At 46.3% G+C, this 14233-nt stretch overlaps 1 pseudogene; it reads right to left on the bottom strand.

Moving 5' to 3' along the window:
• Positions 1–645: 645 nt before the first annotated feature.
• Positions 646–1202, bottom strand: LOC101443883 (tumor suppressor candidate 2 pseudogene; annotated as a pseudogene).
• Positions 1203–14233: the final 13031 nt, after the last annotated feature.

The raw sequence follows: 14233 nt of genomic DNA, 5'->3' as shown, positions 1-14233 counted from the left end.
CTGGCATCAGCCCTGGGGTGCTGTCCCTTACCACAGGGTGGCGGATGGTTCCCTTCCCATGGAAGGTGGGGGGTGGGGCTGGTGCAAAGGTGAGGATTAGACAGAGTAGGCGGGGTGGGGCAACTCCCCCTCAGCCAGGCACCCACAGCCCTTCCTGATCCCCGCCTGCACCCTCTCAACTAGGGGGCCAATGCACTAACCTAGCTGCAGTCGGGAGGGCTCAGCTCAGCCCTGGGTGGAGAGAGAAGCCTCCCACCACTGGTCCCTACTCCCACCAGCAGCCAGCAAACTGTCCAGCTCATCTGGAGGTGGGAACAGATGGGCAGGTGGGTGGGAAACAGACTGGTACTGCCCCAGACTGTCCAACACAGGAGAAATCGAGGTAGCAAATGGCTGAAATGCTCTGACAAGGGGGTAAGAGAAGTGAGGGAAAGGAAGTTCCCACTCGTGCACAGCCCTCACAGCCCCGGGGCTGGAAGACAGACCTTGATTGTAAAGTGCTGTAGCCCCTAGCGGGCTGGGCCCCAGGCAAGCTCGGAAGAAAGCAGCCCAGGCGAGCGCACAGGAACCCAGCAACCCTCAACAGGCTATACCCTGCCTTGCTCCTTGCAGGATTGCCAGGGAGGGTGGGCTGGTAACTCCACCGTTAGCCCTCACCAGTCATCCCCCCTTGTTCACACACAAACCAGCACCCCACCCACACTGCGGGACAGTCCGGCTCACAGGTGAAGATTCCAGCCCAGCAGTTTATTCAGGGTGTGGCCCCAGCCTGGGCTGCTCAACGGAAGCCATACCTTGAGCCTGGGGGTTTCTTGTTGGGGCAGGAGATGCTTGTGCCTGCCACCCCCTGGCCCCCAGGCTCACATCTCATAGAGGATCACAGGGAAATCCACGTGGATGCGGGGGGGATCCAGCTTCACGATGCCCTGAGCAATCAGGTTCTTATGCACCCGCTTCAGCTTGGCCCGCTTCTGCCCGTTCTTGGTGACGATTGTCTCCTCAAAGAACTTGTGAGCCAGAGCCCCATCCTCGTCATAGAACATGGAGCCGCGGCGCGTGAACACGAAGGGGGCTGCGGTTTGGCCTCGGGGCCGCAGCAAAGCTTGCTCAGCACCTGCCGCGCCGGGAGCCTCCGGGCCGCCGCCCCCCGCCGCCGAGGCGAAGGGCCAGAGGCCCCGAGCTTTGGAGCCGCTGGCGCCCATATCAGGGCCGCCTGCGCATGGCGGGCCCCGCAGCCACTCCGCCCTTACAGCGCCACGGTCGTCGCCATGCCCTGCCTCGGCCTCCGCTCCGGGTGCAGCCTGACACTTTGTTCTTCTTATTCTTTTTTTTTTTTTTTAGATTTATTTATTTATTTATTTCTCTCCCCTTCCTCCTCCCCCTCCCTCCCCCGCCCCGGTTGTCTGTTCTCTGTGTCTATTTGCTGCATCTTTTTCTTTGTCTGCTTCTGTTGTTGTCAGTGGCACGGGAATCTGTGTCTCTTTCTTGTTGCGTCATCTTGTTGTGTCAGCTCTCTGTGTGGGCAGCACCATTCTTAGGCCAGCTGCACTTTTGCGCTGGGCGGCTCTCCTTATGGGGAGCACTCCTTGCACGTGGGACTCCCCTACCCCGAGGACACCCCTGCGTGGCAGGGCTCTCCTTGAGTGCATTAGCACTGCGCATGGGCCAGCTGCACCGGGGTCAAGGAGGCCTGGGGTTTGAACCACGGACCTCCCATGTGGTAGACGGATGCCCTAACCACTGGGCCAAGTCCACTTCCCTGTTCTTCTTATTCTATTTCCTTGTTGTTGTCTAAGTTCCCTTGAAGGAAAATATTAGGGCCAGGGAAAGCAAAAGACTTAAGAAAAGAAAAAGTATGATAGTAGTATAGATAGTAAATGTTAGTAGACGAACCATGTGAGACCTAGGAGAATGAATATTGGTAGCCAAAATCAGTACACACAGAAGAGGGGAAATCAAGGATGAGGAAGCAGAGCAAACAAGAAACATTGTCTGCAGCACCTAATAGGAAAAAAGAAAAAAAGAAGGAGGAAAAAAAAAGGAAAAAGAAAAAGCGGGGGGCAGAGGGGAGATAAAGAGAATGGAAAGGAAAGAAAAGAAAACAAACGAACAATAAGACCAGACATGGCCTCAAGCAAGGAGTCCTCTTTGCAATTGACTAAACTGCTTAGGATTCTATCCTTCCCCCTTTCTCCCTTCCTCAGTTCTCTCTCTCCCAGGGCAGCAGGAAGCCCATGTAAGAGCTCCCCTCCAAGATTCAAATGAGACCCTGGTGAACCAACTCACCACAGAAAATAATGACTTTTAGTCTTGCTGGGAACCCTAAATATGCTATTGGAAGCCTACCAAGCGTGTCCTACTGTCCCCCTCCCTTAGGTGTGTTGCACAGGACTACTTAATTGCCTGATTCTACCGTCTCCCAGACCAATTGACCCTATCCCATGGCATTTAGGTAAATCAGGCTCTCTCAGCAGATTCACCTTTCCTCTCTTCCTAGCCTCTCCCCAAGCCAGCTGGCATGCTCCTCCATGTTTTAGAAAAAACGGGATGGGGAGCAGACAATTGAACCTGCACTCCTCAGGCCCCTCTCTACCCCTCATCAGAACCCTCCCACTCTTGGAGTTTGTCTGAGATTGGCAGGCTAGGGGAATGTTGGAGTTTGGGGAGTGCTGGATTCAGGGAATGCAAGCTTGGGGGTATGTGGGCTCAGGAAACACGGATTTGGGGAACACGGGTTATGGGGAATGCAGGGTTTGGGGAACACAAAGTGTGGGGAACATGGGTTCGGGGATTGCATGTTTGGGGAACAAGGGGCTCAGGAATGCCACCATGTGACTGGCGGTGCTCAGGGAATGCTGTGGCTAACAGCTCTAGGGAAAAGTTTTAGCTTTCCCACAGCTCGAGTGCCAGAAACCTGCACTTCTACCTTGAGCAAGCACTCCTTTTGTAACACTCTCTCCAGATTGATGTCCAGAAACCTCCTGCTTTGTGGGTTCCCAAAGCAGCTCACTTGGGCAGGATTCTGTCCCCACTCAGCCCATTTTTTTGCAGAAGAGATGATGAGGGTGAACTCACTCCAATGCCATCTTGCCCCACTCCAGACCCTGTCCTTTCTACCACTCTTTGGAGCACCCTACTTTCTGGTTGGGATGCTGCTCGATTCATGAATTATTCAATTAAAAAAAAAACAAAACAGCTGTGAGACCCTAATTTTCATTTTGTTAAAATTTTTGCTTTTATCACTACTTAAATGTTGTTAAAGTATTCCCTTTATAAAGTTAACAGGTCATAAGGCTGTGACTTCATTCCGATTGATTGAGCAAGATACCTATGTGCAGAGGACAGCGTATTTTCCCCCAAGTATGAGTCATATCACAGTGGGAATGGAGCAGATAAGGACCCTCATCCCTTCCAGACCATCAGACCTCCATATTCCAAGAACGTCCTACCTCCTAGCCAACTACCCCCAAGTCATGCAGGAGAAGAATTCACTTTTACAGTCCTTTATTACCACAGTTATACTCAATTCCAACTCTCTCCCCATGGACTAATGTTTCCTCACCTATCGATGTACTGTATAAAGTCATATCCAACACCTTCCACAGGTGGGCTGAAGTCTCTTTCAGCTCCCGACCTTGCCTGTGGGAGAACTTCCCAATAAACTTCCTGACTGCATCATGACAGCCTCTATGTTCTAGTGAGTGCTGTTTTTTCTCTAACAAGGGTAAAAAATGGAAGTGCTGGAACTGCAGACAAAGACAAAGATTCTCAATATCACCATTATTATTATTCAGGGTAGAGGGGAGACCCAAGCCAATGGTGCAAGATCCCTGGATCTTTAAGATGGATGCCAAGGGGATGCGAACCACATATTCTCAACAGAGCCTCTGCCAATAGGACCAGACAACAGGTTCAAAGAGGGAGATTGCTCTCATCCTTATTGGTGCTTTCCGTTAGGCCAGAATTGTGATCCACTGGCAAAATCCTTATTCGATTTTCTTACTCCATTGCGGCACCAAAGAGGAAGATATTTTCTGGAACAGAAATCTTAAAATGTAAACAGGCATAAATCCAAACAAGGAGAACTCCTCAAAGAGATTCTGAAAACTTTCAGTGTTTTCTTGATTTGTGGAAATACATCTCCATTAAGAGACCACTGCTTCCCCACTTTGCTGTTTCCTAACTAATGACGGCAGACAATGGTCTTGTGAAAATGGGAAACAAATGGCAGGACCATACAGGTGTTAAGCCTAGGAGATTTTCCTGAGGGTTCCCTTCAAAAGAAAAGAAGGGTGATTCTTGAAAGGGAAAAAAAATATTTTAAATGGAAAGTGTGTTTTAGAAAATTAAAGGCCATGTCCACAGATTGAGAAGCTATAAGAATTTTCACTAAAATGTTAGTGCATAATTCCGGGTGTTAAGATAAGGAGTCTTCCCCCCTTTTATTTTATTACTGATATTTCATTATTATTTTTATCTCTATTATTATTTTAGGCAAACGTACAGAAATTGGGTCTCAGAGGAACCCCGCAGCCCCTCCGGGACGTTTCATGCACGGCCCCTGCAGCCGCGCAGAGCCTTCTGGGGATTGTCGCCCAAGGGCTGACTTGCGCGTGCGCAGATGTTCTGGGTGCGCTGTGTGGGCGACGTTGTTTGGGAGGCTGAGGTGAGTCTCCCGCTGGGCCACCCCTCCTTCGGAGGTTTAGGCTGGGATAAGGATGGGTGCTGGGTAGCTAAGACCTGGCCTTGTCGACTGGAATAGGGGTTGGAAGCAGTGAGTTGTGATCGAGGGGAAGATCCTTCTTGTCATGGTGGGGTCTTGAGGAACTCAGGCCTGGCCACCCTGTGATGGGGCGGGAAGCGCAGCTCCAGTTTGGGGGTTTTGGGGACTCGGGATTGTGGCTTTGGCCGCGTTTCCCTGGGTCGGGTGTTGTGGGCACTCTTGGAATGTACATCTCAGGTCCCGGGCGGGGCAGGGGAGCTTTGGCTCAGACTTTGCATCCCGGGTTTGGAGAGCTTTGGGCTGTGCATCCCTGACTGGGGGGAGGGGTTGGCTCAAGCACTTCTCCGGGTTTGGGGGACGGCTTGGGCTGCCTATCTCCCGGGCTGGGGTGGACATTTCCTCCTCAGCACTCCTAAATTTTCTCATGGAAGGGGGGTCGGATTGGGCTCTAAACTCGGTTTGGGATTTGACAATTTACTCCGGAGGGCATTCTTGGCTTTAGCACAGAGGTTCTGGCCTCTAGGAACCGAGGGAGAGTTCAGACTGGATATCCCATCTCTCTAGTAATAAATCTGGAGTTTTATATCTCAGAATTCATTTTGAAAAGAACTACCGAAGATAATGAACCTCATCCTTACCCCACATACTGTGAGCCAAGGAGTGCAAACTCTGAGGATTTGTAATACTCACAACAAATAGTAAATTGTTGACCTGCAATTAACAAGTTGAAATTTGAACACTGACTCTGTAGTTAATAAAATTAGAGACTTAATATTGTTTTAGGTGTGATAATAGTAGTTCTATATATGTTTGAAATTTTTATAGTAAAACATTTTCTAAATTTTTTTTTTTTTTTTTTTTTTTTTTTTTTTTGCATTTAGCAAACTAGAAGATGCTTGAGGCATAGAGAGGTTGAATGCCACTCTCAGTTGCACATACCATGTGGGGGGCCAGAACCTGGGAATTCCCCTCAGAGTAGGCTCCTGTGCCTTGGGAGTTGCAGTGAGCTCAGAGGTGCGGTTAGGTCTTCAGACCTCAAAGTACCTGGCTTGCTTTGCTTGAAACCCGGCTGGTACTTGGCAGTTTCTTGAGTCTGGTCACCTAGAGAGACAATCCTGATTCATTCACCAGATATTCACTGTGCATCCATTTTGTGCCAGGCATTGCTCTTTTTTGTAAGAATACAAGCTGAGGGAAGCAGATGTGGTGCAAGCATTTGGACTTCCATCTGCCACATGGGGGGTCCCGGGTTTGGTTACTGGTACCTCCTAGAGAGGGCGAGCTAGCACAGTGACCTGACACAATAAGATGATGCAACAAAAGAGATGCGAAGAGGAAGGACAATGGGAGAAACAACAAACTGGGGAGCTGAGGTGGCTCTGGTGATTTGGCACCTCTCTTCCACATGGGGGGTCCTAGTTTCGGTTCCCAGTGCTTCCTAAAGAGAAGAGGAGCAGACACAGCACACATGGATGGACACAGAGAGCAGACAGCAGCTTTGAACAATGTGTGTGTGTGGGGGGATAAATAAAAAAATAAATCTTAAAAAAAAAGAATACAAGTGGGATGGGGCAAGATGGCATCTGAGTGAATGCACCTTATAATCTCTCCTGCAAAGAAGCAGCTGAGTATTTGGAGTCCTGTTGGACTGGGGTGTTTCAGGTGTTTGCAGAGTAGGAGGTGTCAGTACGTTGATTTGGTAGGACGGTGACAGAGGAAATTCTTGTAAGAGGTAGAATTTTGGGTCTCTTTCACGGAGGTCGGGGTCATCCACGGGACCCTTCCCTCTGGGGCTGGCGGCCCAGTGGCAGCAATTCCTGGAGGCTTTGCTGTGCTGGGGACTTCCCAAGCTTTGAGTGGGCTGTTTCATGTGCCTGCAGGGCAGGAGGTGTCTGGAAGTCGATTTGGTGAGACAGTGACGGAGGAGATTCTTGCGAGAGGTGGAATTTTGGGTTTCTGACTTGGAGGTCAGAGGTTCTGACTGGAGCCCCACCCCCTAGGGCTGGCGGCTTGGCCGCGGTGATCCCTGGGATCTTTGTCCTATGGGGGGTCCCCAAACCCTGAGCAGGCTGTTTCGGGGGCTTGCAGGGCAGGAGGAGTCTGGATGTCGTTTTGATGAGACAGTGACAGAAGAGATTCTTGCAAGAGGTGGAATTTTCGGTTTCTGACATGGAGGTCAGAAGTCCTAGGAGCAACCCTTCCACCTAGGGCTGGCAGCCTGTCCATGGCGGTCCCTGAACTATTTGTAGTGCAGTGGCACCCCCAACAGGCTGTTTTGGGGGCTTGCAGGGCAGGAGATGTCTGGATATTGAGTTGGTGAGACAGTGTGACAGAAGAGATTCTTGTGAGAGGTGGAATTTTGGGTTTCTGACACAGAAGTCAGAGTTTGTGGATGGAACCCCAACCCCTAGGGCTGGCGCTCAGCTGCAGGGATCCCTGAAGGCTGTGTTGCGTTATGGTGCTCCCAGGTCCCCTGTTAACCAGACACGTGGTTCCCAGGTCTGTGTCCCCCAAACCCTGGTGACCCACGCTCCAGAGACTCACACACCTTGGGTCTGCAATATCACAGACTTCCCATTCCTGAATTCACTGCACCCTGAGGTCCATCTGAGGTCCTTGATTATCCTAGACCTTGGCATTTGTGTTTTTGTTTTTTTTTTCTTTTCTTTTTTGTCTTGGTTGCTAATATTGCATTATCTCCTGGACTTTTCTCTCATTTTACCCCCCAAGATCCTTTTTCATTTATTTAGTTTTTTTTCTCTTTTTCTTTCTCTTGCTTGTTTCACCCCCTTTTCTTTGGCCACCCCCTTTTTTCTTCTCTCTTTTTCTTCTTATTTTATTTTATTTATGTAATAGATGCTGCAGGGAGCACTTCACATTTGCTGTGTTTCCTCATCCTCCATTTCCTTTTTTCTGTGTGAATTGATTTTGGCCACCTACACTATCCCCTTTCCCCCACATCTTACTATCCTCCATTATCCACTGTCTCTCTTACATTCCACTTCCCTTTCTTTGTCCCCCAAATTGTCTGACTTTTAATTTCTAATACCTTTGTCCTGTTTTCTGTCTTTTATCCACTCTTGATATTATTGTCTTTCTTTTCTCTTTCCCTCTGTCCTGAAAACACTGGCTTTTTTAAAAATAGATTTATTTATTTATTTCTCTCTCCTTCCCCACCCACCCCAGTTGTCTGTTCTCTGTGTCTATTTGCTGCTGTCTTCTTTGTCCACTTCTGTTGTTGTCAGCGGCACAGGAATCTGTGTTTCTTTTTGCTGCGTCATCTTGTTGCATCAGCTCTCTGTGTGTGCAGCACCCTTCCTGGGCAGGCTGCACTTTCTTTCATGCTGGGCGGCTCTCCTTACGGGGCACACTCCTTGCGCGTGGGGCTCCCCTACACGGGGGACACCCCTGTGTGGCAGGGCACTCCTTGCACGCATTAGCACTGCGTGTGGGCCAGCTCCACATGGGTCAAGGAGGCCCAGGGTTTGAACCACGGACCTCCCATGTGGTAGACGGATGCCCTAACCACTGGGCCAAGTCCACTTCCCAACACTGGCTTTTTAATTCATACTATATTCCTCCCCATATTCAGTTGACTGTCTCATTATAGGTACTGTACTTACTGCTATAACTCTGCACAACTTATGTGAGTCTAATATCCATTCTCCCAGATCTCACATTGTTGCTCTGTTAACATTTATTACCATTACTACTTTACACATGTTCTTTTCTTACTCATTTTGCTTTCCCTGGCCTTAATATTTTCCTTCAAAGTGAACTTAGCCAGCAACAAGAAAATAGAGTAAGAAGAACAAAGTGACAAAGAGAAGACATAACACTTACACAAGAACAACTAATTAGTCCCCAAGACTAGACAAAGAAGCTAAGGAACTGATTAAACCTGTCAAGATAAAATGATGACCAGACAGCAACAAAAAACTACAAACCAAACCAATAATCAGGAAAACATGGCTGAATCCAATGAACAAACTAAAAACCAGGAAGGGGAGCAGAACATCAGACAAGTAACTAAAGAGCTCAAAACATATATTAGAGACCAACTTAATGAAGTAAAGGAAGAGATTAACAATATGAAGAAAACACTTGGAGAGGAAATTGCTGACATACGCAAAAAGAAAAGAGATATGATGGGGATGAACACCACAGTTCAAGAAATCAAAAATACACTCATAGCAAATAGCAGCAGATTAGAAGAGGCAGAGGAGAGAATTGGCAATGTGGAAGACAGTACATCTGAAATCAAACAGATAATAGAACTGATTGATAAGAAGATAAAAAAAAATCCAGCTGGGACTTAGGGACCTGAATGACAATGCAAAACGTGCAAACATACATATTATAGGCATCCCAGAAGGAGAAGAGAAGGGAAAGGGGACAAAAGGAGTGTTGGAGGAAATAATGGCTGAAAACTTCCCAAGTCTACTGAGAGAGATGGATGTACATGTCCAGGAAGCACAACACACACCAAACATCATAAATCCCAATAGGCCTACCCCAAGACATATACTTGTCAAATTATCCAATGCTCAAGACAAAGGGAAAATTCTAAAAGCAGCAAGAGGAAAAAAAACCCCATCACATACAAGGAACGCTCCATTAGATTAAGTGCTGATTTCTCATCTGAAACCATGGAGGCAAGAAGGCAGTGGTATGACATAGTCAAGGTACTAAAAGAAAAAAATTTCCAACCAAGAATACTCTACCCAGCTAAACTAGCATTAAAAAATGATGGACAGTTCAGAAAGGAAAAAACAGGAGAGGCAGAGTTGGAGGAGAGTGTAAGAGAAACAAAAAAGACAAAAGGAGAAGGAAAAAAAAAAAACAAACAAAATATGACAAACACAATTCCAATCAAAATATGGCTAACAGAGAGAGGGGGCAAGATGGCGGCTGAGTGAACATCCCTGTTAGAGTCTTCTGCAGGGAATCGGCTGGGCGGCGTTGGAGACTCTTTGGGACCGGATTGTTTCGGGATTTTTGCTGGTCCGGAGGTGTCTGGACATCGATTTGGAGGGAAGGTAACAGAGAGGATTCGTCTGTGAAATATACACGGAGATCCCAGCTACCTGTAGAGGATTCCCTTCTTGGGTAGGCGGAGACGAGGCATCTAGCCCCGCTCGGTGGGGCTGAGCCAGGCCGGGCCGGGCCGCGGTAGCGTTTGGAGCCGGGCGGGGCCGGTGCAGGCCCCGGCTGCGGGCCGCGGTAGCGCTTGGAGCCGGGCGGGGCCGGTGCAGGCCCCGGCTGCGGGCCGCGGTAGCGCTTGGAGCCGGGCGGGGCCGGTGCAGGCCCCGGCTGCGGGCCGCGGTAGCGCTTGGAGCCGGGCGGGGCCGGTGCAGGCCCCGGCTGCGGGCCGCGGTAGCGCTTGGAGCCGGGCGGGGCCGGTGCAGGCCCCGGCTGCGGGCCGCGGTAGCGCTTGGAGCCGGGCGGGCCCGGGTCAGGCCGCGGCGGGTACGGAGCCGGGCAGGGCCGGTCCAGGCCGCGGTGGCGGGAGGTGGATGCCGGAGCCGGCTGGGCCGCTGTAGCGAGCGGAGCTGGGCGGAGCCAGGCCAGGCCAAGGCAGCGTGAGGAGCCGGGCAGAGCCGGTCCAAGCCTCCGCGGCGGGCGGAGCCGGGCCTGCGGAGGGGTTTCTGTTTTTTTTTTTTTTTAATTTTACTTAATTTTTTTTTTTTTTTTTTTTGAGCATCTGCAGTACTGGGGAGTTCGTGGGCCCTGGGCAGCCTATTGGGGGTTTGTGGGAAGGGAGGTGCTTGCAGACCCATTTGGGCAGACAGACGGGGGGGTTTTAGGGCAAAGCGGGGGGAAGTTGTTGTTTTAGATAGTGTTGCAATTGTGACACGTGTGTACCTGTATCTCTCTTCTCCCTATCCGTTCCCCACCGTTTGCCCATCCTCTTTTTCTTTCTTCCTTTCTTCTTGCCTTTCTTTTTTCTTTATTATAATTAGTTTTTTTTTTTTTTTTTTCGGTTTTCTCTTTCCCTCTTGTCCCTCATCTTCCACTTATTTTTACTTTAATTCAAGTATACAATAGGTGCTACAGGAAACACCTCACATTTGCTGGGTTTTCCCATCCTCCACTGCCTCATTTCTGTGTGAACTGATTTAGGCTACCTACACTATCCCCCTTCCCCTGCATCTTGATATCCACTATCATCTACTGTCTCTCCTATATTCCACCCCCCACCTCCCGTTCTTTGATCCACAAAGTGTCTAACTCTTAATTTCTAATACCTTTGTTCTGTTTTCTGTCTATTATCCACTCTTGAAACTATTACCTTTCTTTTCTTTTTCCCTCTCTCATGAAAACAATAGCTGTGTAGTTCATACCATATTCCTCCCAAATTCAGTCATCAACTTCATAAAAGGTACTCTACCTACAGCTATAACCCTATACAATCTACATGAATCTAACCTCCATCCTTCCAGATCTCATATTCCTGCTTTATTAACATACATCACCAATACAACTTTACACTTTTCCCTTGCTTACACAATTGCCTTTCCCCAACACTAATACTTTCCTCTAAAGTGAACTTAACCAACAACAAGTAACTAGAATAAGAAGAAAAAAGTGACAAAGAGAAGATATAACACCTGTGCAAAAATAACAACTAATTAACCTCCAAGAGCAGACAAAGAAGCTAAGGAACTGATTAAATTCGTCAAAATAAAGAGATGACCAGAAAGCAACAAAAATCTACGAACCAAACCAATAATCAGGAAAACATGGCTGAATCCAATCAACAAACCAATAATCACGAAGGGGAGCAAAACTTGGCACAAGCAATGAAAGATCTCAGAACATTTATCACCGACAAATTTGATGCAGTAATGAAAGAGGTTAACAACATGAAGACATCACTTGGAGGGGAAATTGCAGACATACGCAAAAACATAACAGATATGATGGGAATGAACACCACAGTTCAAGAAATCAAAAATACACTTGCAGCAAATATCAGCAGACTAGAAGAGACAGAGCAGAGAATTAGTGATGTGGAAGACAGTACATCAGAAATCAAACAGATAGTAGAAGGGGTCAATAAGAAGATAGAAAAAATCCAATTAGGATTTAGGGACCTGAATGACAATGCAAAACGCTCAAACATACGTATTATAGGCATTCCAGAAGGTGAAGAGAAGGGAAAGGGGTCAGAAAGAGTGTTGCAGGAAATAATGGCTGAAAACTTCCCAAATCTACTGAAAGAGACAGATGTACATATCCAAGAAGCACAGCGCACTCCACAAGTCATAAACCCCAACAGGCCCACCCCAAGACATATACTTGTCAAATTATCCAATGCTCAAGACAAAGAGAAAATCCTAAAAGCAGCAAGAGAAAAGAAAACCATCACATACAAGGGAAGCTCAATTAGATTAAGTGCTGATTTCTCTTCTGAAACCATGGAGGCAAGAAGACAGTGGTATGATATAGTCAAGGTACTAAAGGAAAGAAATTTCCAACCAAGAATACTCTATCCAGCTAAACTAGCATTCAAACATGATGGAGAGTTCAAAATATTCGCAGACAAACAGAAACTGAAAGAGTATACCAACAAGAAACCTCCCCTTCAAGAAATTCTAAAGGGAGTTCTGCAGGAAGAAAGGAAAAAACAGGAAAGGCAAAGTTGGAGGAGAGTATAAGACCAACAACAACAACAAAAAAGACAAAAAAAAATATACAAACAAAATATGACAAACACAAATCCAATCAAAATATGGCTAACACAAATAATTCCTTGATAGTAATAACACTGAATGTCAATGGATTAAACTCACCTATCAAAAGATTCAGACTGGGACACTGGATAAGGAAATATGACCCATCCATATGCTGTCTACAAGAGACACATCTTAGACCCAGAGACGCATGGAGATTGAAAGTGAAAGGCTGGAAAACAATCATACAAGCTAACAATAACCAAAAAAAGGCAGGAGTAGCTATATTAATATCAGACAAAATAGACTTTAAATGTGAAACAATTGTGAGAGACAAAGAAGGATACTACATTTTAGTCAAAGGGAAAATCTGTCAAGAAGATCGAACAATCATAAATATCTATGCCCCTAACAAGGGTGCCTCTAAATACGTCAGGCAAACGCTGGAAAAACTAAGTGAAAGAATAGATACATCTACAATTATAGTGGGGGATTTTAATACACCACTATCAATTCTGGACAGAACATCTCAAAAGAGAATCACCAAAGAAACAAAACATCTGAATAGTATATTAGAGGAGCTCGATCTAATAGACATATATAGATCGCTACACCCAAACACAGCAGGATATACATTTTTCTCAAGCGCACATGGATCATTCTCCAAGATAGATCATATGCTAGGCCACAAAGAAAGGCTGAACGAATTCAGAAAGATTGAAATCATACAAAACATTATCTCTGACCACAGTGGAGTCAAGCTGGAGATTTGCAAGGGAAAGAAGCCCAGATTCCACACCACGATTTGGAAATTAAACAACACACTCTTAGAAAAACAGTGGGTCAAAGAGGAAATCTCAAAAGAAATCAATGACTACCTTGAAACAAATGATAATGATAACACAACATACCAAAATTTATGGGATGCAGCAAAAGCAGTACTGAGAGGGAAGTTTATAGCCATAAATTCATATATCAAAAAAGAAGAAAGAGCAAAAATTGAAGAACTAACTGCACATTTGAAGGAATTAGAAAAACAACAACAAAGTAACCCAACAGGAAGAAGAAGGAAGGAAATAACAAAGATAAGAGAAGAACTAAATGAAATAGAAAATAAGAAAGCACTTGAACAGATAAACAAGACCAAGAGCTGGTTTTTTGAGAAGATTAACAAAATTGACAAACCTTTAGCAACACTAACAAAGAAAAAAAGAGAGAAGATGCAAATACACAAAATAAGAAATGAGAAAGGCGATATCACCACTGACCCCACAGAAATAAAGACTATCATAAGAGGATATTTTGAAAAACTATATTCCAACAAAAATGACAATCTAGAGGAAATGGACAAATTCCTAGAAACACATAAACAGCCCATATTGACAAAAGAAGAAATTGATGATCTTAACAAACCAATCACAAGCAGAGAGATAGAATCAGTTATTAAAAATCTCCCAACTAAGAAGAGCCCAGGGCCAGATGGCTTCACAGGTGAATTCTATAAAACATTCCGTAAAGAACTGACACCAATCCTGCTGAAACTATTCCAAACCATCGAAACAGAAAGAACATTACCCAACTCCTTCTATGATGCCAACATTACCCTAGTACCAAAGCCAAACAAAGACATCACAAGAAAGGAAAATTACAGACCAATTTCTCTAATGAACCTAGACGCAAAAATACTTAACAAAATACTTGCTAATCGTATTCAACAACACATTAAACTAATTATACACCACGACCAAGTGGGATTCATCCCAGGTATGCAAGGATGGTTCAACATAAGAGAATCAATCAACGTAATACACCATATAAACAGATTGAAGGAAAA

This window comes from Dasypus novemcinctus, chromosome 18, assembly GCF_030445035.2.
Source record: "Dasypus novemcinctus isolate mDasNov1 chromosome 18, mDasNov1.1.hap2, whole genome shotgun sequence".
NCBI classification, from domain to species: Eukaryota; Metazoa; Chordata; class Mammalia; order Cingulata; family Dasypodidae; genus Dasypus; species Dasypus novemcinctus.
This window is presented reverse-complemented; position numbering and strand designations above follow the sequence as displayed.